The sequence below is a fragment of the Phacochoerus africanus genome, chromosome 1 (assembly GCF_016906955.1).
Source record: "Phacochoerus africanus isolate WHEZ1 chromosome 1, ROS_Pafr_v1, whole genome shotgun sequence".
Classification (NCBI taxonomy): Eukaryota; Metazoa; Chordata; class Mammalia; order Artiodactyla; family Suidae; genus Phacochoerus; species Phacochoerus africanus.
Window position 1 is genome coordinate 148,370,158 of NC_062544.1, and position 27,512 is coordinate 148,397,669.

Consider the following 27,512-nt stretch of genomic DNA (forward strand, 5'->3'; position numbering starts at 1 on the left):
ATAGAGAATCCAGAAATAAACCCAGACACCAATGGTCCATTAATCTTTGACAAAAGAGGCAAGAATATAAAATGGGAAAAAGACAGTCTCTTCAGCAGGTGGTGCTGGGAAAACTGGACAGCTGCATGTAAATCAATGAAAATAGAACATACCCTCACACCATGCACGAAAATAAACTCAAAATGGCTTAAAGACTTAAATATAAGACAAGACACCATCAAACTCCTAGAAGAAAACATAGGCAAAACATTCTCTGACATCAACCATACAAATGTGCTCTTAGGTCAGTCTCCCAAAGCAATAAAAGTAAAAACAAAAATAAACCAATGGGACCTCATCAAACTGACAAGCTTTTGCGTAGCAAAGGAAGCCATAAAAAAAGAGAACCTACATAATGGGAGAAAATAGTTGCAAATGATGCAACTAACAAGGGCTTAATCTCCAAAACATACAAACAAACAACTCACACAAGTCAATAACAAAAAACCAACAACCCAACTGAAAAATGGGCAGAATACTTGAATAGACATTTCTCCAAAGATGACATGCAGATGGCCAATAGACACATGAAAAAATGCTCAACATCCCTGATTATTAGAGAAATGCAAATCAAGACTACATTGAGGTACCACCTCACACCAGTCAGAATGGTTATTGTTAGTAAGTCTATAAATAACAAATGCTGAAGAGGGTGTGGAGAAAAGGGAACCCTCCTGCACTGTTGGTGGGAATGTAAATTGGTAAAACCACTATGGAAAATTGTATGGAGATATCTCAAAAAACTAAATATAGAACTATCATATGAGCCAGAAATCCCACTCTTGGGCATATATCCAGACAAAACTTTCATTCATAAAGACACATGCACCCCTATGTTCATTGCAACAATATTCACAATAGCCAAGACATGGAAACAATCTAAATGTCCATTGACAGGTAAATGTATTCAGAAGATGTGAATACTATGGAATACTACTCAGCCATAAAAAGAACAAAATAATGCCTTTTGCAAGCAACATGGATGGAACTAGAAACTCTCGTACTACATGAAGTAAGTCAGACAGAGAAAGACAAATACCATATGATATTACTTATATCTGGAATCTAAAATATGGCACAAATGAACCTATCTACAGAAAAGAAACTCATGGACTTGGAAAACAGACTTGTACTTGCCAAGGGGGAAAGGGAGAGAGTAGGGTGGACTGGGAGTTTGGGGTTAGTAGATGCAAACTATTTCATTTGGAATGAATAAGCAGTGAGATCCTGCTGTATAGTACAGGGAGTCATATCTAAACACTTTGATGGAACATGATGGAAGATAATATGAATAAAAGAATGTATATTTAAATGTACACCTGGGTCACTTTGCTGTACAGCAGAAATTGACAGAACATTGTAAATCAAGTATAATAAAATTTTTTTTAAAGATACCTACAGTTTTTTTTTTAATTGGCAGCTCTATAGTGTAAGAATATATATTTGGGTGCAAACATAAAGAAGCATTCACTATAAAAGTTGGGTTAGAGATTACTTTTAGGGAAAGGGAGGAGTTTAAGGTTGGGACAGGGTACTGGGGATTTGCTGGTACGCCAGGCAAAATTCTGTTTCTTAGCTTGGATGGTGAATACATGGGTATTTACCTTATAACAACTCACTCATTGAACTCATTAAGTAATGCGTTTTTTAGTGTGGCTTTATCTTATTTTACAATTCGAAATTTGAAGAAAAGAATGTTTTCTGTGGTCTAAAATAATGAACAAGGGGACTGGTGGGCACAGAGAGTTTTATAAGTTTTTGTTTTCCTACTCTATGCAGGCTCTTTGCTGGGGCATTTTAAATATATTGTCTTAATATTCAAAACAATATTCAAAACTGTCTCTCTTTTACTGAGTCTTATAGAGGTTAAATAACTTGCTCATGCTAGTGAGTAGCAGAGTAGAAATTCAAGCCCAATCTTTACCTGGTTCAAAAATACAGATTACTTCTACTTTCACCGTTGACTGATGTTGGCAAGTGGAAGTATGGGTGGCACACTAATTTCTAACTTGAATGCCTGTAGTATCTATTCTTCAATTAGTCATTTTTCTAAAAAGTTGTGTGTTTTGCGTATATGAAAAATTTTATGGAAACTTGTATGTTAAATTCTCTTTCCCCAACTGATCTACTATGTAGAAAGACCAGTTAAATCATTCATTCTAACAGAAAAAAAAGGTAATTCTAAGAAGGTAACATGAGATATGAAAATACAGTGATACTTGGAGTTCCCACTGTGGCTCAGCGGGTTAAGAACCTGATACAGTGTCTGTGAAGATTCAGGTTCGATCCCTGGCTTTGCTCAGTAGGTTAAGGATCTGGCATTGCTGCAAGCTACAGCATAGGTTGCAGATGCGGCTCAGATCTGGTGTTCCCATGGCTGTGGCATAGGCTTGCAGCTGCAGCTCCAATTGGTCCCCTGGCCTGGGAACTTCCATATGCCATAGGTATATTTAAATTATATAAATATACTTGAAACATACTATTTGTTTTGATCATTTTAGAGCATGATTCTTCAAAATGTGGTACTCTAACTACTTGCATCAGAATCACTGGGGATGCTTTATGGTTTAAAAGCATACTCCATAGGCCTCACTCCAACTCTTGTGAATCAGAATCTCTCCATTTTTTAACAAAAACACATGCCTGGAATTTATTTGATCCTTATCCATTATTTAGTTTCCATATTTATTTCTTCATTTGTTTGAATTTCTTATCTATAACATCTTTAAGGACATGTGGTTATCACAGGCCATCTGGAGGTTGATTTGGTAGACCATTTGCAAGTTTTTGAAACAATAAATTTGTGATGTAATTTGTAGCTCTTGATAGCGTAAATACATTTTCTTTCCAGCAAATTAATCTCTTTAATGATAGTATATGATTTTTGAATAATTCACAGCTGTATTATCCAAGACATCAAATTGAAATTGCTGTTATGCTGTGTGTATATATAAACTAAAAAAGAAATCAAGGCTCAGAATTTCTTTTTCCAGAATGAGTGTCACTTATTCCAGTCATTATTAACCTTTGTATGTTTGTATAGTTTAAGATAACAGTAGTTTTTACTTCTCTTCCTGACAAGCAGTTTTTCCCTTTCTGTTTAAATATGCCAATGGCAGGAAACTCTCTCCTAAAGCAAAGCATTCCTTACAATGATGGACAGTTTGCCTCTGTTATTTCCACTTGTTCTAGTATCAGCCCTTCTGATAATAAGCTCTGTCATGTCAAAGTGGACCCAGTACATAAGTCAGGATAAAAGCATTGGGGAGGGAATATAAAGGCAGTGCTGAAACAGGGAGAGAGGCGTGGACAGAAAAACCCAGAAAGGAGCAGGGGTGCTGGAGATCTGATGATTTTGCTTTCTAGTCAAACGATTCTGTTAGTGTCACAACAGCGCTGAGAATGGCTTCTAAAAGGAGTGCTCACCTTTATCATCCCCCACCCTATCCCACGTCCTGAGAGACCATTCTCATTCCAGTTCCATGCTAGTTTCAACTACATTCTCTTCTTATAAAACAGTCCTCTAATGGTAACACTTGAGCCCCATATCACTACCAATTTGGATGCGGGAGCCTTAGTTGATGATGGGCCAAGAGCTGGGTCCCATCACTGAGGCATACATAAATCTACCTCCCTGCATCTCAGGTATTATGCTGCCCAGGTGATTCCTCAAGAGAGCAACTGATTATACCATATTGATGAAAATGCAAGCAACAGGTGTCAGTTCCAACATACAAAGAGCTTAAAAGTCATCACACCCATCCTTATACAAGAAACAGCTAAGTGAGGAGTTTCCACTGTGCCATAGTGAATTAAGGATCTGGCATTGTCTCTGCAAGTGGTTCAGGTCACTGCTGAGGCACCAGTTTGATCCCTGGCCCAGAGCAGTGGGTTAATTGCTGCTGTGTCTGGGATTCAGTCCCTGGCCTGGGGACATCTATATGCTGTGGGTGTGGCTAAAAACAAACAAACAAAAACACCCAAAAAACAAGATGAGCAAAATGAAAATTGGTAAATCAGAGAAATGAAGTTGCTGACCCTAAATATGGAGAATCAGGTGAATCCAGAAAGTCACAGCTGAGACCTGCTTATTTGAAACAGAAGCTGCTGGAGTTCTGAGCTGGTAGGAACACTTAAGTAGTAATTGTGATTAATGACTGGAGGCCGAATGTGGGCTAGCTTGAGAGTGAGGAACTCCTAAGATCTCCATAATCTTAGAGATGCCCCACAATTTCATGAGTTTTATATTCAGGAACCTCATCAGGCTCTCACTGTAAAGAGTCAAGAAAGATCCCATCTTGATTCTTGAAGGAAGAGAAGAGTAACCATTATAAATAGACCTAGAGCCTTTTCCTTAATAAAGGTCTATTCTCCAGGAGAGAAGACTTTTTCCCAGAGCCTTATTCCACCTGGGGAAAGGAAATTTCTCCTACTCCAGCCCCTTGAGTCTTACTGTCTTACCTAAGTGAGGAGAGGAGAAAGAAGCCAAGCAATACTTGTGAAGGTCGCATCCCAGAGAAACAAGCCATTAAAAGATTGAGATATCGTTGTAAGATTATAGAATGCTTCCTTCCCCCCACATTAAGAGGGCTCTGATATAATAACTGGATTATAGCCAAAAAAGCTGCAACACACAAACTCTGTCTGAGGGGGAGTTCTCTGGGAAGCCCAGGAACAGCACAGGAGATACAACAGGAACACTAGCAAAACAGGAAGATCTTGGCACCTACTGCCACAGCAAATATTATACATAGCCAAACTCCTAGCCAAAGTATCATAAAACCTCACACTAAAGGCCTCTTTGGCCCCCCTCCCCCAACACCCAATTCTGATTCCTGATAAACCATGTCTGGCTTTCAACAAAGTACTGACAAAGCATGCTAAAAGGAATAAAAAACAGTCTTGAGAGAAAAAGCAAACATCAGAACCAAACTCAGATATCATACAGATCTTGGAATTATCAGACAGGAAATTTAGAATAACAATGAGTAATATATAGAAGACTATAATGGAAAAATTAGGCAAAATAAAAGAAGAGATAGATAATGTAAGTAGAGAGATGAAAATTGTAAGAATGAAAAAGAAATGCTAGAAATAATACTGTAACAGAAATGAAGAATGCTTTGATGAGCTAATCAGACTGGACATAGCCAAGGATAGTATCATTATGCTTAAAGACGTCATTAAAATCTTCTCAGAAATTCAGTTTTTAAAATGGTACAGAACATCCAAGAACTGTGGGGCAGTTTCCACAGGTTTAAGATGTATGTAATTAGGATAACAGATAAGAAAGAACAAAAGAAATATTTGAATAATAATATCAGGAATCGATGCTGAAAAACCTTTGACACAATGCAATACCGTTTATGATTAACACTTTCAGCAAACTAGAAATAGAGGCAAGTTTTCTCCACTTGTTAAAGAACATCTTACAAAAAACCTACAGCTGGGAGTTCCTGCTGTGGTGCAGCGGGATCAGCGGTGTCTCTGAAGTGCTGGGATGCAGGTTTGATCCCTGGCCCAGTGTAGTGGATTAAAGATCTGATATCGCTGGAGCTGTGGCATGGGTTGCAGCTATGGCTTGGATCTGATCCCTGGCCTGGGAATTCCATGTTTTGCAAAGTGTCCAAAAAAAAAATTACTACAGCTAACATCATAATTAATGGAGAGAAACTGTATGCTTTCTCCCTAAGATTGGGAATAAAGATATATTCACTCTTGCCACTCTTATTCAGTATTGTACTGGATGACTTAGTGTGGTAAGAGAAGAAAAGGAAGTAAAAGGTATATAGATTGAGAAAGAAGAAATAAAACACTTTGTTCAAAGATGACATGAATGTCTATGTAGAAAATTACTAAGAATTAACAACAAAACTCCCTCTTGGAAATAATAAGCGAGTAGAGCAAAGTTGCAGAATACAAGGTTCATATACAAAAATTGGTTGTTTTCCTGTATACCAGCAATGAACGATTGGAATTTGAAATTCACAAAATACCAACATTTACAGTAGCACTACAAAAAGTGAGAAATACTTAGGTATAATTCTAACAAAATATGTATAGAAAACTATAAAACTTTGATGAAAGAAATCAAAGAAGATCTAAATAAATGGAAAGATAGTCTGTGTTTATGGATTGGAAGACAATATTGTTGGGATATCAGTTCTTCACAACTTGATTTATAGATTCAGTGGAATCCCAGTTGAAACAACAGCAAACTATTTTTGCATTTTTGTTCAAGAAGTTTCTATTTACCTATCTTCAAGTATGCTGATACCAACAAATTGATTCTAAAGTTTATATGGAAAGACAAGATATGGAATAGCCAGTACAACAGGAGGAAGAACAAGTGTGGAGGATTTACATTATCTGATTGAAGAGCTATTATAAAAGCCATGGTAGTCAAGGCAGTGTGGTACTGGTAAAAGAACAGATTAAATCAAAATGAACCATAGACTGAAAGCTAAAATGCAAAATCTTCTAGAAGAAAACACAGAAGGAAATCTAGGTGACCTTTGGCTTGGCAATGATTTTTGGCAAAACCAAATGCACAATTCATAGATGAAAAATTTAATTAGTTGGACCTGATTAAAATTAAAAACTTCTGGTCTCTGAAAGACACTGTTAAGAGAATTAAAAGGCCACAGAGTGGGAGAAAATAGTTGCAAAGCATACCTGATTAAGGACTTGTATATACAAAGAATTCCAAGACTCGACAATAGAAGTGTAGACTTTGGAAGACAGTTTGGCAGTTTCTTACAAAACTAAACATAATTTTACCATACAATCTAGCATTCATACTCCTAGATATTTACCCAACTGGTTTGAAAACATATGCCCACACAAAAACCTACTTACAGATGTTTATAGCAACTTTATTTGCAATGGCCAGAAACTAGAAGCAACCTCCAGTATGTAATATTATGATAAAATATTCCAATAGTAAAAAGAAATGCTGTCAAGCCATGAAAAGACATGGATGCATACTTCAATTTGAAAGATTACTTGCTATATGATTTCAACTATATTACATTTTTGAAAAGGCGAAACTATTAGTGACAAATGACTGGTTGCTGGGGAAACGGGGAGGAGGGAACTCAAATTGGTGAATAATTGGTGATTTTTTTGCAGGGGTGAGGGGAGGCAATGAATCTATTCTATATGATAGTGTAATTATACATACATGACTCCGCATTTGTCAAGATCTGTGGAACTCCACAGCACAAAGAGTGAACCATAGTGTTTGGAATTTTCAAAAATCATTTAGGAGGTTGGGTGATCCCAGGGTGGAATGCAGAATATAATAGAACTACAAGTGTGAGAAATAAGCACGCTGAAGTAAGTGAGGTGAAAAAGTGCTGACCTAATTAACTATGATAATAAATATAGTTTATCTTCTTTGGAGGAATATCTATTTAGATATTCTGCCCATTTTTTGGATTTGGTTGTTTGTTTTTTGCTATTGAGCTATTTGAGCTGTTTGTATATTTTGGATTAATTCCTTGTTGATTGCATCGTTTGCAAATATTTTCTCCCACATTTCTCCGAGGAGGACACACAGATGGCCAAAAGGCACATGAAAAGATGCTCATCATCACTATTAGATAAATGCAAATGAAAACTACAATGAAGTATCACCTCACACCAAAAGGCCATCATCAAAAAGCCAGAAAATAAAAAATGCTGGAGAGGGTATAGAGAAAAAGGAACCTTCCTACACCGTTGGTGGAAGTGTAAACTCGTACAGCCATTATGATAAACAGTATGGAGGGTCCTTAAAAAATTGAAAATAGAGCTACCATATATCCTGCAGTCTTACTCCTGGGTGTACATTCAGAGAAAACCATAATTCATAAAGATACCTGCACCCCAGTGTTCATGGACATTTAGATTGCTTCCATTGTACTTTGTTATGGTACTATTTGCAATAACGAAGACATGGAAGCAATCTAAATGTTCATTGACAGATGAATGGATAAAGATGTAGTGTATTTATGCAACAGAGTATTACTTAGTATTATTCCGCCATAAAAAAGAATGAAGTAATGCTATTTTCACTAACATGGGTGGACCTAGAGATTATCATACTAAGTGAAGTAATACCATATTATATAACTTTTATGTGGAATCTTAAACAAAATGACAAGTTAACTTATATACAAAGTAGAAATTGACACAATCATAGAAAACAAACTTATGGTTACTAAAGGGGAAAGGAAGGGTGTAAATTAGGTGTTCGGACTTAACGTCTACACACTGCTATATATAAAATAGATAACCAAACAAGGACCTATTACACAGCACAGGGAGCTATAGTCAATATTTTGCAATAACCTATAAGGGAAAAGAATCTGTGTATATATATGTATAATTGAATCACTCTGCCATACACCTGAAACTAACACAACATTGTAAATCAACTATACTTCAATTTTTTAAAAAAATGTAAAGTACAGTTTCTAAGACCAAAGGCAAAAGAAACTATAAATAAGCATTGTACATGAGTTGGTAATATTGTATCCCATTGGAGTATAGATTATCGTTTTTTTTTTTTCTTTTTTGATTACCGACTGTGTAGAAAGTTCCCAGGCCAGAGATCAAATCTGAACCCCAGCAGTGACCTATGCCACAGCTCCAGCAATGCTGGATCCTTAATCTGCTGCACTGGGCCAGGGATGGAACCGGTGCCTCCACAGAGATGTGCTGGGTCATTAATGCACTGAACCATAGCAGGAACTCTGTAGATTATTAGTTCTTTTTTTTTTTCTTTTGTCTTTTTGCCTTTTCTAGGGCCACTCCCAAGGCATATGGAGATTCCCAGGCTAGGGGTCTAATTGGTGCCGTGGCCACCAGCCTACGCCAGAGCCACAGCAATGTAGGATCATTAATCCACTGACCAAGGCCAGGGATCGAACCCGCAACCTCATGGTTCCTAGTCAGATTCATTAACCACTGCGCCATGATGGGAACTCCTGTAGATTATTAGTTCTGATACTGCTATACATGTATATTGAAACAATGATTAAGTAAATGGATGGCAAATAGTGGGAGCCAGGTTTCTTGCTGTTGGTGTGGGAGTTCACAAATTAGCATGGAAAGGAGGCTAGAATAATCCACATAGCAATGGATTAGAGTTGGAGATAATACTGTGAACTCATGTTCAGCTTAATGTAGGTACACACAGTTGCATATAGAAACGTTTATGCGTATATTAAAAAAATGATGGAGGTATGTCAATGGAGCATAGTAGTCAACTGAAAGAGCAAAGGCTAAAGCTAGAACAGTTTGAGCAATAAAATAAAGTAATATTGGGTTATAATCCAAAATATGTAATAAATATCCGTGGGTCCATGTCGATATAAATAAATTATTGAATAATGAAATGCAGAGAGAAAAATATCCCTTCTAGAATAATTACAAATAATTTATGTAGGAGTTCTCTTCGTGGCTCAGCAATTAGCAAATCCGACTAGGATCCATGAGGATGCAGGTTCGATCCCTGGCCTCACTCAATGGGTTAAGGATCTGGCATTGCCATGAGCTTTGTTGTAGGTCGCAGATGCCTCTCAGATCCCGCATTGCTGTGGCTGTGGTTGTGGTTAGGCTGGCAGCTGTAGCTCCAATTTGACCCCTATCCTGGCAACTTCCATTATGCCGTGGGTGCAGCGCTAAAAAGAAAAAAAAAATGTAGATTATCTCTCATCAGAGAGGTAGAGCATACCTCCCCACATCTTAATTTGAGCTGTGCATAATGACTTCCTTTCAAAGAGCACTGTACAGAAAGTGGGGAAAAAAGTTACTTCATAGTAGAAAACCTGGCAAACACTTCTGCCTCAGTCAGATGATCAAGACCATCATTAATAGTGATAAATAATGCTGGTAGTATATACCTCTGATGTGATGTGTCTAAATTAGCACTTTATGTCTGTGTTCTTTATCCCCAAAACCTATAACTTCAGTATAGTCATGAGAAAAACATTAGATATATCCCATTTGAGGTACCTGGCCAGTACTTATTAAAACTGTCAACATTATAAAAAACAAAGGCTGAGAAACTGTCAATAGCCAAGAGGACCTTAAGGAAACATGACAGCTAAAGGTAATGTGGTATACTGTATGCAATCCTGGAATGAAAAAGGTCTATAGATAAAGCCTAAGGAAATCTATACTTAAAAAACTAGAGTTCCTTGGTGTCTCAGCAGGTTAAGAATCCTCTGTTGTCAATGATGTGGCTCACTGTCACTGCTGTGGCTCCGGTTTGATCCCTGACTAAGGAACTTCCGATGCCATGGGCGTGGCAAAACAAAACAAACAAACAAAACCACCAACCAACCAAAGAAAATAAAAATAAATTAAACTTAATAAAAAATTAAACCTTGTGCTTTAAATGACATTATTAAGCAAGTGAAAAGAGTCTACAGAAATGGAAAGCAATTATATAACTAGAAGGTTCTAGAATCCAGACTATATAAAGGACTTTTATAACTAACAATAAAATGACAACTCAGTTTTTAAAAGGGCAAAGAATTTGAATAGACATTTCTCTAAAGAACATAGACAGATGGACAATAACAGGAAAAGGTGCTTGACATTATTAGTCATTATGGAATAAAACCAAAGCCACAGTGAGATACAACTTCATACTCACTAAAAGGTAGACCATAGATGTCGGAAAGGATAGGGAGAATCAGAACCCTCATACTGGTGACGGGTATGTAAAATTATGGTGCACTTTGGAAAACATTTTGGCAGTTCCTCAAAATGTTAAACTTGGAGTAAACATACAGGCTAGCAATGCCACTCCTGGGTATACCCAAGAAAATTTAAAACATGTATTCACATCACTTGTACACTAATATTTATAACAGGATTATTTTTAATAGCCAAATAGTGAAAATAATCCAAATACCCATAAGCTGATAAATGGATAAACAAAATATGGTTTAATACTGCAGAGGAATGTTATTCAGCAAAAAAATGAAGTACTGTTACATGCTATAATGTGGATGATGAACCTATGCTAACTGAAAGAGCCAGCTGCTAGAGACCACATATTATATGATTCTATATGAAATGTCCAGAACTGGCAAATCCTTAGAGACAGAAAGTAGGTTAGAGGTTGCTTTGGGATGGGGATGAGGCATTGAGAGGTGACTGCCAATGGGCACATGGTTTCTGTTTGGATAGTGAAAATATTCTAGAATTAGATAGTTGGTAATGTTTGTACAACCTTCTGAATACAGTAACACCCACTGAATTGTACATTTTAAAAGGATCAATTTTATTGTAAGTGAATTATGTACCTCATTAAGAAAAAAACTAAAGAATTCTGAATAAAGTTTGTACTTTGGTTAACAATAATGACTAAAAGTGGTTTATTATAACAAATGTATCATACTAACATAAGATGTTAATAGGGGAAGCTGGGTTTAGGCATTGTGAGAACTCTGTTCCATCTTTTCAGTTTTTCTATAAAATCTAAAATTGTCTTAAAAATGAAGTTAGTTTTAAAAAAGAAAGGCAGCTGTTTAAATATCAAGAAATGAAAACAAAAACTCAGTTATGAAAACAGAAGTAGTTGGAGTTTTAGAAGAAAAGATTCAGAGGGAGAGAAGAATCTAATCCATCCTGCAAAGGATGGATTGAATATGTTCACCAAAACTCTTAGAGGCATTGGTAGAAAATCTGGCTGATTCTTATGCAAGCTGGATATCTTATTTGCATAACTACTGAGTTTTTCAACCCAAATAATTCCTTTTCTCCTCCCTAACACCATTTATATACTTACATTAAAATGTTTATAGCATGTAGGACACAGAAATAAATATGCTGGAGTCCTGACATCATAGGGTGCCATGGTAGTTACGTTTGGAATGTAGAACACTACATTCTGCTCGGGATCCTCTTTTCAAGCTTTGTTAAATTCTGTTTCATGTCTCCTTAAGGAAGAAAGGACAGATGTGGATTTTAGCAAGGGAAAAGAAACAGAGCAAACCCATGGCAAGATTTAACTCAAGTCATGTTCAGTAATAAAAAGAGAATGTTGTTCTTTTATTGTTTCAACTGTGTATGATCTTCTTTCCTTGTGAAAGTCTTTCCATCCTCCAAGACTATGTCTTCCATGAAACCTCTGTTTATCTCTAGTCCATATTATGTCTCTTTGCTGAATTGCTTCAACTATATTTGCATCACTACTTTGGTTCTTAAATAAAAGTCTGTCAGAATATAAAAATTATTGGCGTTCCTGTTGTGGCTCAGCCGAAAGGAATCTGACTAGCATCCATGAGGACGAAGGTTCGATCCCTGGCCTCTCTCATTGGGTTAAGGATCCGGCACTGCCATGAACTGTGACGTAGTTTGCAGATGAAGCTCAGATTTGACGTTGCTATGGCTGTGGCATAGGCCAGCAGCTACAGCTCTGATTCGACACCTAGCCTGAGAACCTCCATAAGCCGCCGGTACAGCCCTAAAAAGACAAAAAAAAATTACTGATTATTCATGATATTACATATCACTTCTATGGCATGTTTCCTTTTTGTGAGAATCTATGAGAGAAGTTCCTTTTAGTTCTTATTGTAAGGTGTTATTAGGCTACTCCAAACTAACAGGTTTGTTTTCATTTAATGATACTATAAGTCATTGGTTTTCCCTGGTTGATTTCTTGTACATAAACAGAGTGCCAGATTTATTGTCCATCACTTGCAACTGTATGTAGGATGTTATGGCATGCACCTGAACTATTCTTCCTCCTGGCTTCATTATTTTCTACTGCTTGCCTTGACACCATCAATCATTTATTCTTTATTCTTCTCTACTCTGTATATGTGGGGAAGCACTCTTAAATCCTGTATAAAATGATTTAAACATTAAAATTACTTGTGTGTGATTATATAGTTGGTATGGTAAGAACAGTAATTAGAAAGACTTGGATTTTCACATGGTCTGGGACATGCTTTTCCTAGTCTCTATTTCCCCACTTAAAAAATGAGAGAACTACCTTATATAATTTCTAAGGACATTTCTTGACATAAAATAAGTATGTATGTCAGTCTCTTCCTACTATGTGAAAGTCTCTGACAGCAGAAATTGTCCTTTGCCTCTTACATCTTGCAGGATGTCTTATACAGGGCTGAATATCACATTAGGAGCATAATCATTTTTTAATTAAATATTTTCCAGGTGCTTTTTCCTGTGTGTAAGTCATTGTTATTTGTATTTTTAAGTTGAGATCACTCATTTTTATTAAAAGATGAGAAAGTACATTTATTTCACATAACATTTATTTCTATGCTGCAGGCATTGTGAACTGTTTGCACATATCCTGGGGCTTTCTGTAGGGCTTTGGCAAGTAAGTGGTTGCACTTGTGCCAATATCATTGATGTTGTGTTTGGCCCATTTATCAACTGAGTTACTCTAACCTCTGTAGTATACATTGATATGGTAACAGAGGATTGTCAGGCATACAGGGAGGAGATAGCAGGTGTACAACTGTGTTATCATTGATAAAAGGCAGGTAGGAGCATATAAGAGAATTAAACTTAGAGTTATTGATTCTGTTCTGGTTCTGGCTCTGATCCTCCTTTTTATTTTATTTTTTTGAATCAATAAAGGCATTATTTTAAAAATCTGATCCCTTGGAGTTCCCGTCATGGCGCAGTGGTTAACGAATCCGACTAGGAACCATGCGGTTGCGGGTTCGATCCCTGGCCTTGCTCAGTGGGTTAAGGATCTGGTGTTGCCGTGAGCTGTGGTGTAGGTTGCAGACGTGGCTCGGATCCTGTGTTGCTGTGGCTCTGGCATAGGCTGGCAGCTACAGCTCTGATTAGACCCCTAGCCTGGGAACCTCCAAATGCCACGGAAGTGGCCCTAGAAAAGGCAAAAAGGCAAAAAGGCAAAAAAAAAAAAAAATCTGATCCCAACATTATTGATCCCAAATCATTTTACACAGAATTTTTTATCTTCTTTTAACCTTAGGAAAATCACTCTCAATCCTTTAGATTCTTCATCTTCACACAGAGGAATTGAACAAGGTGATTTTTGCAGTCCTTTCCAGAGCTAACATTCCAGAGCTTGTATGACTTAAGTATTAGGTTGAAGATGATAGACTTTGCTTGAAGCTTCTGATAGGTGATAAAAGTTTCAGAAATCATAATCACATTCATAGCTTGATCCTAGAGCACTGAAAGAATCAAGATTTTCTCCTAGATTGTTTGTAATGATTGCCTCTAGCATTATATACACTATCAGCAGTATTACCTCCCAAACAGAGTCACTTTAGGGTCTTTGCAGCTGTACACAAGAAGGTTTATATGAAATTACACAGGACCAGCCTAAGGAACTGATTGCAGTTGGTGCTGATGTATACAAAATGTTTTTAGGAGTTCCTGTTGTGGTGCAGCAGAAACAAATCTGACTAGGAACCATGGGGTTGCGGGTTTGATCCCTGCCTCTCTCAGTGGGTTAAGGATCTGGCATTGTTGTGAGCTGTGGTGTAGGTTGCAGATGTGGCTTGGATCTGGCATTGCTGAGACTGTGACATAGGCCAGCAGCTATAGCTTCAATTGGACCCTGCCTGGGAACCTCCATTTGCCACAGGTGCAGCCCTAAAAAGCAAAAAAAAAAAAAAAAAAAAAAAAAAAAATTGGGATTTATAAGGTATCTACATAACTCTTTTGGAAGCTATATGCTGCTATAAAAGAGACCTCATAGAGCTGATGGAGGGGACATTCCAAGTAGCATCAGTTTTCTCTCTACTGCATCATTTCTACCAGTGTGTAAAAGCTCTAGACTCAAATAAAAATAAAATAAAAAAATAAAAACTTCCCTGACTCCCACACTCTATATAGCTATCATAATTTTCTCGTTCCTTTCCTAGGAAAAATCCTCAAACTTATCCTTGTCTTCATGTCTTCACATGGAGGCTAAACAATATGCTACTAAACAACCCATGGATCACTGAAGAAATCAAAGAGGAAATCTGAAAATATCCAGAAACAAATGAAAATGAAATCATGAGAGCCCAAAACCTATGGAATGCAGCAAAAGCAGTTTTAAGAGGGAAGTTTATGGTGATACAGGCTTACCTCAGGAAACAAGAAAAACATCAAATAAATGACATAACTTTATACTTAAAGCAACTAGAGAAAAAAAATAAAATCCAAAGTTAGTAGAAGGAAATAAATCATAAAGATTAGAGAATAAATAAAAAAAAAACAATGAAACTAAAAGCTGGTTCTTTGAAAAGATAAACATAATTGATAAACCTTTATTCAAATTCATTGAGAAAAAAAGGGAGAGGGCCCGAATGGATAAAATCAGAAATAAAAAAAAAGTTATAACCAATACCACAGAAATATAAAGAATCATAGGAGACTACTATGAGCAGCTACATGCTAATAAAATGGACAACCTAGAAGAAATGGACAAATTATTAGAAAGGTACAATCAGCCTCCCAAGGCTGAACTGGGAAGAAACAGAAAATATAAGCAGACCAATTACTCAAGTACTAACTTGAATCACTAATTTAAAAACTTCCAGTAAACAAATGTCCAGGATCAGATGGCTTCACTGGTGAATTATACCAAACAGAGGAATTAACACTTATCCTTATGAAACCATTCCAGAAAATTGCAGAGGGAGGAACACTTCTGATTTAATTCTGTGAGGCTACCATCACCCTGATACCAAAACCAGAGAAAGATATCACAAAAAAGAAAATTATAGGCCAATGTCATTGAACATAGATGCAAAAACCTCAGTAAAATACTAGCAGATTGAATGCAACAATATGTTAAAAAGATCATACACTGTAATCAAGTGAGAATTATCCCAGGGACATAATGATTTTTCTTTTCTTTAATTTTTTTTTTTTTTACTTTTTAAAAAAATTTCTTTATATATGTATTTTTCTACTGTACAGCATGGTGACCCAGTTACACATACATGTATACATTCTTTTTTCCTCATATTACGTGCTCCATCATAATTGACTAGACAGAGTTCCCAGTGCTACAAGGCAGGATCCTAAAATTTTTTTTTAATTAAATTATGGTTGACTTACAATGTTGTGCCAATTTCTACTGTATAGCAGAGTGACTTAGTTGTATTCATATATACATTCTTTTTTTATATTATTTTTCATCATAGTCTGTTCCAGGAGATTGGGTATAGTTCCCTGTGCTCTTCAGTAGGACCTTGTTGTTTACTCATTCTAAATATAGTAGTTTGCATCTACTAACCCCAAACTACCAGTCTGTCACCCCCCCCCCGCCACTTGGCAATCACAAATCCATTCTCTATGGGAGTCTTTCTATTTTGTAGATAGGTGCATTTGTGCCATATTTTAGATTCCACATGTAAGTGATATCATAGGGTATCTGTCCTTCTCTTTTTGACTTACTTCACTTAGTATCATAATCTCTGGTTGCAACTGGTATTATTTCATTCTTTTTTTGATGGCTGAATAGCATTCCATTGTATATATGTACTTATCTATCCATACATCTGTTGATGGACATTTAGATTGCTTCCATGTCTTGGCTATGGCAAATAATGCTACAGTGGACATAGGGGAGCATGTATCTTTTCAAATTAGAGTTTTGTTCAGATATATGCCCAGGAGTGAGATTGCTTCATCATATGGTAAGTCTATATTTAGTTTCCTGAAGAACCTGCATACTGTTTTCCATAGTGGCTGTACTGCAAGGATTTTTCAATATACACAAATCAGTGCATGTGATACACCACATAAAAAAAGTAAAGATTGACCCAGTTACACATACATGTACACATTCTATTTTCTTACATTATCATGCTCCATCATGAATGACTAGACATAGTTGTAACTGGGTCACCATGCTGTACAGTAGAAAAAAAAATTGTATTGGGGAAATAATTAAAAAAATAAAATAAAAAGAGCCAAAAAGATAGGTTTTTAAGCTTTTTAAAAAAATTAGATTGAAAACTATGATCATTTCAATATAAGCCAAAAAAGCTTTGGATAAAATTCAACATCCATTTATGATAAAAAAAAATCCTGAGAAAGGGGACATGGAGGGAATTCACTTCAGCAAAATAAAGACCATCTATGACAAACTCACAGCTAACATCATACTCAATGGTGAAAAGCTGAAAGCATTTCCTCTAAGATCAGGAATAAGACAAGGATGCCCACTCTTGCCAATTTTATTCAACATAGTTTTGGAAGTACTAGCCAAAGCAATCAGAGAGAAAAAGAAAATGAATTCAGGAGTTCCCATCATGGCTCAGCAGAAACAAATCTGACTAGCATCCATGAGGACACAGTTTCGATCCCTGGCCTTGCCCAGTGGGTTAAGGATCCCGCATTGGTGTGAGCTGTGGTGTAGGTCCCAGACATGGCCTGGATCTGGCATTGGTGTGGCTGTGGCTGGCAGCTGTAGCTCGGACCCCTAGCCTGGGAACCTCCATATGCTGCTGGTGCAGCCCTAAAAAGACCAAAACAAAACAAAACAAAAAAACCAAAACAAAACAACAACTCGAATTCAAATTGGAAAAGAAGTAGTAAAACTGTCACTGTTTGCAGATGACATGGTGCTATATGTAAAAAATCCTAAAGACACTACCAGAAAACTACTAGAGCTCATCAATGAATTTGGTAAAGTTGCTGGATACAAAATTAATACACAGAACTCTGTTGGATTTCTATACAATAACAACAAAATATCAGAAAGAGAAATTAAGGAAACAGTCCCATTTACCATTGCATTAAAAAGAATAAAATACTTAGGAATACACCTATCTAATTAAGCAAAAGACCTGTACTCCTAAAACTGTAAGACACTAATTAAAGAAATTAAAGATGGCACAAACAGGTGGAGAGATATACCATGTTCTTGGATTGGAAGAATTAATATTGTTAAAATGACCCTACTACCCAAGGCCATCTACAGATTCAATGCAAGCCCTATCAAATAGCCTTTTTCACAGAACTAGAACAAAAAAATTTTTTAATTTGTGTAGGAACACGAAAGACCCTGAACAGCCAAACTGATCTTGAGAGAGAAGAACAGAGCTGGAGGAATCAGGCTTCAGGCTATACTACAAAGCTAAAGTCATCAAAACAGTATGGTACTGGTACAAAAACAGAAATAGAGATCAATGGAACAGGATAGAAAAGCCGGAAATAAACCCACACAACTATGGTCAATTAATCTATGATAAAGGAGGAAAGAATATAAAATGGAGAAAAGTCAGTCTCTTCAGTAAGTGGTGCTGGGGAAACTGGACAGCTACATGCAAAAGAATGAAATTAGAACCTTCTATAACACCATATACAAAAACCCCAAATGGATTAAAGACCCAAATGTATGACTGAATACTATAAAACTTCTGGAGGAAAACATAGCTAGAACACTATTACATAATTCACAGCAATATTTTTGGATCCATCTCCTAGAGTAATAGAAATAAAAGCAAAAATAAACAAGTAGAGGTATCCAGCAGGCACATGAAAAAAATGCTCAGCATCATTAATTGTTAAAAAATGAAAATCAAAACAACAATCAAGTACCACCTCACACCAGTTAGAATGGCCATCATTAATAAGTCCACAAACAACAAATGCTGGAGAGGATGTGGAAAAAGGGAACCCTTGTTCACTGTTGTTGGAAATGTAAGTTGGTACAACCACTATGGAAAACAGTACAGAAATACCTCAGAAAACTAAATATAGAACTACCATTTGACCCAGCAATCCCACTCCTGGCACACATCCAGACAAAATTTTCATCGAAAAAGATAGATGCACCTGTATGTTCACTGCAGCACTATTCACAATAGCCAAGGCATGGAAACAACCTAAAGGCCCATCTACAGATGTATGGATTTAGAAGATGTGATACATATATGCAATGAAATACTACTCAGCCATAAAATGGACAAAATAATTAATGTCATTTGCAGCAACATGGATGGAACTAGAGACTCTCATACTGAGTGAAATAAGTCAGAAAGAGAGAGACACCACATATCACTTATATGTGGAGTCTAATATATGGCACAAATGATCCATCTACAAAATAGAAAACATCATGGACATGGAGGACAGACTCGTGTTTGCCAGGATGGAGGGACAAGGAGTGGGATGGATTGGGAATCTGGGGTTAGTAGTTGAAAGCTGTTGCATTTGGAGTGGAATGGCACTGGGATCCTGTGGTATAGCACAGGGAACTATATATCTAATCACTTGTGATGGAACATGATGGAGGATAATGTGAGAAAAAAATGTGTATATAAACATATACCTGGGTCACTTTGCTGTACCGCAGAAATTGACAGAAATTATAAATCAATTATAATAAAAATTTTTTAAAAGTCTACAAACAATGAATGTTGGAGAGGGTGTGGAGAAAAGGGAACCCTCTTACACTGTTGGTGGGAATGTAAATTGATCCAGCTATTAATGAGAATGGCATAGAGGTTCCTTTAAAAACTAAAAAGTGTTACCATATGATCCAGCAAAAACTAAAAATAGTGTTACCATATGATCCCACTCCTAAGAACATATCCGGAAAAGATGAAAACTCTAATTCGAAAAGATACATGCACCCCAATGTTCACTGCTGTGATATTTTAAAAATAGCCAAGACATGGAAGCAAACTAAGTATCCACCAACAGAGAAATGGATAAAGAAGAGGTGGTATATGTGTGTGTGTGTGTGTGTGTGTGTATGTGTGTGTGTGTATACCGAATCACTTTGCTGTACATGTGAAACTGACACAATATTGTAAATCAACTATACTTCAATAAAAAGGAAAGAAATTGGAACCAAATTAATGCCCATCAACAGGAGAAGAAATAAATGTAATGTGGCATCATCATAATTGGGACATCACACCAGTGTTGACAGTGAGTAACTAGATGACAGGCATTGATGTTTACAAATGTAAGAAACAACATGTGTGTGTGTGTGTTGTGGGGGAGGAAGCTAGAGAAGGTCACACTGAAGTGATATCATTTATCTTAAAAATGTTAACATAAGCAGAACAATATATCATTTCATGTATATAGCAAAATAAAGACATGAAAATGCTAAAAAATAAAGGGGACCTAATTAAACTTAGAAACTTTTGTACAGCAAAGGAAACTGTAAACAAACATAATCTATAGACTAGAATAAGATATTTGCAAGTGATGTTACCAACAATTTCCAAAAAATATAGTTTAATATCAAACAAACAACTTGATCAAAAAATGAGCAGAAGTCCTAAATAGACAAAGAAGACACACAGATGGCCAATAGGCACAAGAAAAGATGCTCAGTATTGCTATTATTAGAGAAATACAAATCAGAAATATTCACACCAACCAGAAGGGCCGTCATGGATCCTTTTGTAGTTCATAAGCATGATGATTGGGTTGTTCACGTGCCTGTGTGGCCTGTGCCTCCCTCAAACCTTGTTACAACATCAGCACATTACCCATCTGACATGAAGGGAAAAAAAAGGGCTATCATTAAAAAGCCTGTAAATAATAAATGCTGGAGAGGGTGTAGAGAAAAAGGAACTTTCCTACACTGTTGGTGGGAATGTAAATTGGTGCACCCACAATGGAGAACAGTATGGCGGTTCCTTAAAAACCTAAAAATAGAGTTATAATGTGATCCTGCAGTACCACTCCAGGGCATAAATCCAGAGAAAACTAATTTTTATTTTACTTTATTTTTTTATGGCTGTACCCGCTGCATATGGAAGTTCCCCGGCAAGGGGTTGCAGATCAGAACTACAGCTGCTGGTCTACGCCACAGCCACAGCAATGTGGGATCTGAGTTGCATTTGCAACCTACATTGCAGCTTGTGGCAATGCCGGATCCTTAACCCACTGAGCAAGGCTAGGGATTGAATCCACATCTTCATGGACACTATGTTGGGTTCTTAACCCACTGAACCAGAATGGGAACTCCCAGGGAAAACTAATTTAAAAAGATACATGCACCCCTATGTTCATAGCAGCACTGTTTATAATAGCCGAGACATGGAAGCAACCTAAATGTTCATCAACAGACATATGGATAACAATGGTATGGAATGGAATGGAATATTACTCAGCTACAAAAAAGAATGAAATAATGCGTCAATGAATGAATAATCCAACATGGTTGGACCTAGAGATTATCATATTAAGTGCAGTTAAGTCAGAGAAAGACAAACATCTTATGATAATCAATTATATGTGGAATCTAAAAAATTATATAAATGAACTTATTTACAAAACAGAAATAGACTCAGACTTTGAAAACAAATTTATGGTTACCAAAGGGGATAGTGGGTTATGAGGTAAGGAGAGATAAATTAGAAGTTTGAGGTTAAAATATATACATACTATTATATATAAAAGAGAAAATCAACAGGGAACTATTATATAGTACAGGGAACTATATTCAATATCTTGTAATAACATGGAAAATATTCTGAAAAAGATTTTTTGTTAATGGCCTCACCCCTGGCATATGGAAATTCCTGGGCCAGAGATTCAATCCGAGCCACAGCTGTGACCTATGCCACACCTGTGGCAATGCTGGAAACTTTAAACCCTTGCACCAGGCTGGGGAGCAAACCCTTACCTCCGCAGCGACCCGAGTTGCTTCAGTTGGATTCTTTTTGTTGTTGTTGTTGTTGTTGCTATTTCTTGGGCCGCTCCCGCGGCATATGGAGGTTCCCAGGCTAGGGGTCGAATCGGAGCTGCAGCCACCGGCCTACGCCAGAGCCACAGCAACGCGGGATCCGAGCCGCGTCTGCAACCTACACCACAGCTCACGGCAACGCCGGATCGTTAACCCACTGAGCAAGGGCAGGAACCGAACCCGCAACCTCATGGTTCCTAGTCGGATTCGTTAACCACTGCGCCACGACAGGAACTCCTTCAGTTGGATTCTTAACCCACTGTGCCACAGTATGAACTCCTGAAAGAGAATTTTTAATATATAATTGAACATATATCTCTGAATCACTTTGCTGTACACCCAAAACTAATGCAGCATTGTAAATTAACTATACTTTGATTTTATTTATTTTATTTTATTTTGTTTTTGTCTTTTCTAGGGCCACACCCGAGGCATATGGAGTTCCCAAGCTAAGGGTCTAATCAGAGCTGTAACCACTGATGTACGCCAGAACCACAGCAGTGCGGGATCTGAGCAACCTAAACCACAGCTCATGGCAACACAGGACCCTCAACCCACTGAGCAAGGCCAGGGATCAAACCCACAACCTAATGGTTCCTAGTCAGATTCGTTAACCGCTGAGCCACGACGGGAACTCCTATACTTTGACTTTAAAAAATGATTAAAAGAATCCTCAAATTCATTCTGTTCTCATGTCTTCACCTCTCAAGCATTCTTGAAATTTTTTAAAGTTTGAATGAACTCAAGTGTAATAAGCTCTTTGGGGGCATGTACTTGATCTCTCTCTTTATGGAAACATTTAAAGTTCCACTTTTGATTTCTGAAAATATCTTTATACTACTCTTAATTGATAGTTTGCTGGCTTTCAAAATTTAGGTTGGAAGTCATTTTCCCCTAGAATGTGGAAGGCATTGCTCAGTTATCTTCTGGATTCCACTGTTGTTCCTGGGAAGTTCAAAGCTGCTTTGATTCCTGATCTTTTGTATGGGATCTGTTTCCACCCTCCTCCCTGAAAGCTTTAAGAATTTTCTCTTTGGCTTGCTCTTCTGAAATTTATAATGATGAACCTTTGTGTGAGAATCTATTTTCTTTCAATGTGCTTTGCTCTGGCACCCTTTCATCTGGAAAACAAGTCATTCAATTCTGTGACATATTCTTAAATTCTTTTATTGTTCATTTCTTACTCATGTTTTTCTGATCTCTCTGGATCTATTGTTACTTGGATGTTGAACTTTCTGAACCAATCAGCTAATTTTCTTAATTTTTTTCTTCTGTTTTCCATCTCTGCAAAGTGTATTTTTGGAAGAGTTCCTCAGTTTTTCTTACAATCTTCCTATTGAGATTTTTTTAAACAATATTTTTGTTCTCTTAAAAAAAAAACTCCCCATTTAAATTGTATGTTTTAAATGTATGTTGTTCAACCAGCACTACAATTAATCTTAGAATATTTTCATTGCCCCCTAAAGAACTCTTTGGTCATAGTCAATCACCCTGTCTCCCCTCACCTTCTCAGCCATAGGTATCATTAATCTACTTTCTGTTTCTCCATTATTTGCCTGTTCTGGCTCTATGTTTAACCTTTTGAGGAAGTGACAAATTGTATTCCCAGTTGATGGAAATTTCATCAGTTGGTGGACATTTGGGTTTTGGCTCCCATAAATAATGCTGCTGTGAACAGTCATGTATACATTTTTGTGTGAATATACATTTGATTTATCTTGTATATGCATGTGAGTAGAATTGCTCTGTCTTTTGTCTTAGTGAGTTGAAAGATTTCCTTACTTATTTTGGATTTTATACTTCTATCAGACATATGATTTTCAATTATTTTCTCTCCTGTGAGTAGTCTTCTCACTTTATTGATAGTGTCTTTGGAAGCATGATTTCTTTGCTTTTAATAAAGTTCAATATATTAATTTTTTCCTTTGTTGATTGTGCTTTTGAGGTCATATCTGAGACTCTTGTTTAACCCAAAGATATATGGCTGTTTTCTTCTCAGAGTTCTATAGGTTTAGCTGTAACATTTAGGCCTTTGATCCATTTTGAGTTAATTTCTGCATAAAATATGAAGTAGTTGTCCAAATTACTTTTTCTTTTTCTTTCTTTCTTTCTTTCTTTATTCTTTTGTATTTTTGTCTTTTCTAGGGCTGCACCCATGGCATATGGAGGTTCCCAGGCTAGGGGTCGAATTGAAACTGTAGCCTCCAGCCCACGCCACAACCACAACAACACGAGATCCAAGCCGCTCCTGCAAACTACACCACAGCTCATGGCAATGCCGGATCCTTAACCCACTGAGCGATGCCAGGGGTCGAACCCTCACCCTCACGGTTCTTAGCCGGGTTTGTTAACCACTGAGCCACAGTGGGAACACCCAAATTCATTTTTCTGTACATGGATGGATATACAGTTGTCCCAGGCCCATTTCTTGAAAATATCCTTTTCTCTCTGTTGATTCATCTTGTCACACTTGTCAAGAATCAATGTATTGTAAATGTTAAGATTTATTTCTGAGCTTCTCCTATATGTTTTTAACTTGTAAGAACTCTCCCCCCCCCCGATTATTCCCTTTTAATCCTGCTTTTATATGGTTCTGTTATTTTCCTGAGGATATTGATAGCCTTTAAAGCTTCACTTGCCTATATAGTCTCTCTTTCTCTATGTTGCTTTTTGATCTATTTGTAGGTTTGATCTCTGTATTTCATGTCATAGTGTCCACTAAAATGTATTTTATTCTCAAGTATCTGCTCAGGTCTAAAGATAGGGCACTAAACCTGACTGAAAGCTCCGTGTTTGGATGGAGCCTATTTAGTATTAGCCTTTCTGTAAGGTGATCCAGCTGGACCTGATCAAGATGTCAATATCTTAATTTTTTTTTTTTTAACCGTTCAGAAGACGCTCACTCCTCTTCCTGGGAGGGTATAGTTATGCCTTCCAGAGTTCTGGAATTTCAGCAGGCATGGTCAGGGGTTTCTCAGCAGTTAGAAAGTAATCTTTCCCTTAATCTACCTCCCCCCCCCTTTTGTTTTCTTTTTAGAGCCGCACCCATGGCATATGGAGTTTTCCAGGCTAGGGGTTGAATCAGAGCTACAGCTGCCAGCCTACACCACAGCCCCGGCAATTCGGGATCCAAGCTGCATTTGTGACCTACACCACAGCTCACAGCAATGCCAGATCCTTAACCCACTGAACAAGGCCAGGCATCGAACCCGAATCCTCATGGATCCCAAGCAGGTTCATTAACTACTGAGCCACCAAGGGAACTCCAGTCTACTTTGTTTTTAGTTAAGTATCCTTACCCTCAAATGGTTCCAGGCCAAAAACCCTGTTTTTAACTCTCCAGAGAATTAATTCTACTTTCTTCTTGTATTAAGAAGGGTCAGGGAATTTTTTACCAAACTAAGTATAGTAGTAGAGGATATAGAGACCTAACTACTTCTTAACACTTAATTGATCTGCTTACTTTTACCTGTAATGCCACTTACAGCCCAGAGACCTGGAGCTTTTGGGGATTCCATGGTATAAACCAGGTTACTTTTTTGCCTTCCCCACTATTGGCTTAGGATTCAGCTTTCATTTTCAAGTCTGCTGTCAGTTACCACTTCTTCCAGTTTCCACTGTCCACAATTTTGTGGCTCTTATTCCTTCATCTGTCCTCTTTCCTTGTGTGTTTATATCTTTAAAGGAAAACAAAAAATATAGCAACCTTTTACATTTATTATAGATGGATTTCTGCCTTTTTAAAATGATTTTTATTTTTCCATTACAGTTGGTTTACAGTGTTTTGTCAATTTTCTACTGTACAGAAAATTGACCCAGTCGCACATACACATATGTATATGTATATATACACAAACATTCTTTTTCTCACATTATCCTCCATCATGCTCCATCACAAGTGACTAGATATAGTTCCCTGTGCTATACAGCAGGATCTTGTTGCTTATCCACTCCAAATGCAATGGTTGGCATCTATTATCCCCAGATTCCCAGTCCATCCCACTCCCTCCCTCTCCCCCTTGGCAACCACAAGTCTGTTCTCCATGTCCATAAGTTTCTTTTCTATGGAAAGGTTCATTTGTGCTATATATTAGATTCCAGATATAAGTGATATCATACAGTAAAAATGTCTTTCTCTTTCTGACTTGCTTCACTTAGTATGAGAGTCTCTAGATACATCCATGTTGCTGCAAATGGCATTATTTTGTTCTTTTTTATGGCTGAGTAGTATTCCATTGTGTATATATACCACTTCTTCTTCTTCTTCTTTTTTTTTTTTGTCTTTTGTCTTTTCAGGGCCACACCCACAGCATATGGCAGTTCCCAGGCTAGGGGTCTAATCAGAGCTGTAGCTGCCGGCCTATGCCACAGCCACAGCCACAGCAATGCCAGATCTGAGCTGCATCTGTGACCTACACCACAGCTCATGGCAGTGCTGGATGCTTAACTCACAGAGTGAGGCCAAGGATCGAACCCGAAGCCTCATGGTTCATAGTCGGATTTGTTTCCTCTCCACCACAACGGTAACTCCATAAACCACATCTTCTTAATCCATTCCTCTGTTGATGGACATTCTGGAGGTAACAGATATTTGTAATCATTTTTTCATCTTTAACCAAAGACAGAATATTAAAAATATGTTTTTTTTGTTATTGATTTCTAATGTAGTGCATTGGAATCAGGCATTGAAACTCTGAAGTTTGTTGAAGCTTAAAGCCTTTGATAATCAGTTTTTACAAATGGTTCCACATGTGCTGAAGAAGAATATGTGTTCTTTAATTCTTAGTATCTAAGCCACTTCTTGGATCAAGATTACTAATTATTATACAAATATTTATGGACTTAATTCTTTTCTTTTTGATTTATCAGTTACCTAGAGATGTTTCTTAAAATCTACCACTTCAATTGTAAATTTCTCAGTTTCTCCTTGCAGTTTCATCAGCTTGCTTCATAGCTGTCAATGTGGGCCAAACATGTTTCCAAGTAGTTATATCTTATTGCTAGATTACTACTATTAACTATATATAATGAGCGTCTTTATTCCTCCATCATTGCCTTTCGCCTTTAGTTCCATTTTTCCTGATGTATAGTTTTCTATGATATTTGGTCTGATATATCTTTTCCATTCCTTTACTTTCAGCCTACCCAAGTTTATATATATTTAGGTATATCTCTTACAAATAGTATATAAATGGATTTTTTAAAATAAATTTGATAATTTTTGAAAATTTACATTTATTATAATTATAGATATGTTGGATTAACTTCTATTGTTTGTATTATGCTCACTACCCTACTTTTACTATTCATTATTTTCTTTTTCTTTTCTGCCTCCTATCAGACTATAAGATTTTTTCTGCTTGCTTTTCTCTGTTTGTTTGAAAGTTATATATTCTGTTTGTATTCCTTTAGTTAGTACTCTTAACGTTTTAAATTTTCAGTTGACTTAAAGTCTGAATTCAGTAAACTTCCCTATTCTTCTCTAGAACAGTTCCTCAATCTTAATCTCATTACTCTCTCCCATTTTATATGTTCTCGTTATCTAGTTTTTATATTTCACTGGCTTTTATATTCAAATTAGTCATTATTGTTATTATTATTCTATGTGCAAGCTTTACATAAGAGTTTTAGGAGTTCCCTTTGTGGCTCAGTGGTTAACGAATCCAACTAGGAACCATTAGGTTGCGGGTTTGATCCCTGGCCTTGCTCAGTGGGTTAAGGATCTGGCATTGCTGTGAGCTGTGATGTGGGTTGCAGATGCAGCTCGGATCTTGAGTTGCTGTGGCTCTGGTATAAGCTGGTGGCTACA

The 27,512-nt window shown here is 37.0% G+C and overlaps 1 protein-coding gene and 1 non-coding gene across 2 annotated transcripts in view; both read left to right on the forward strand.

Moving 5' to 3' along the window:
• Window positions 1–27,512, forward strand: part of SYN2 (synapsin II) — a 185,428-nt gene that overhangs the window by 46,227 nt on the left and 111,689 nt on the right. The window lies entirely within an intron of this gene.
• On the forward strand, window positions 20,407–20,511 carry LOC125114525 (small nucleolar RNA U13). Its single transcript, XR_007131838.1, has one exon. It is a non-coding gene; the product is annotated as a small nucleolar RNA U13 (small nucleolar RNA).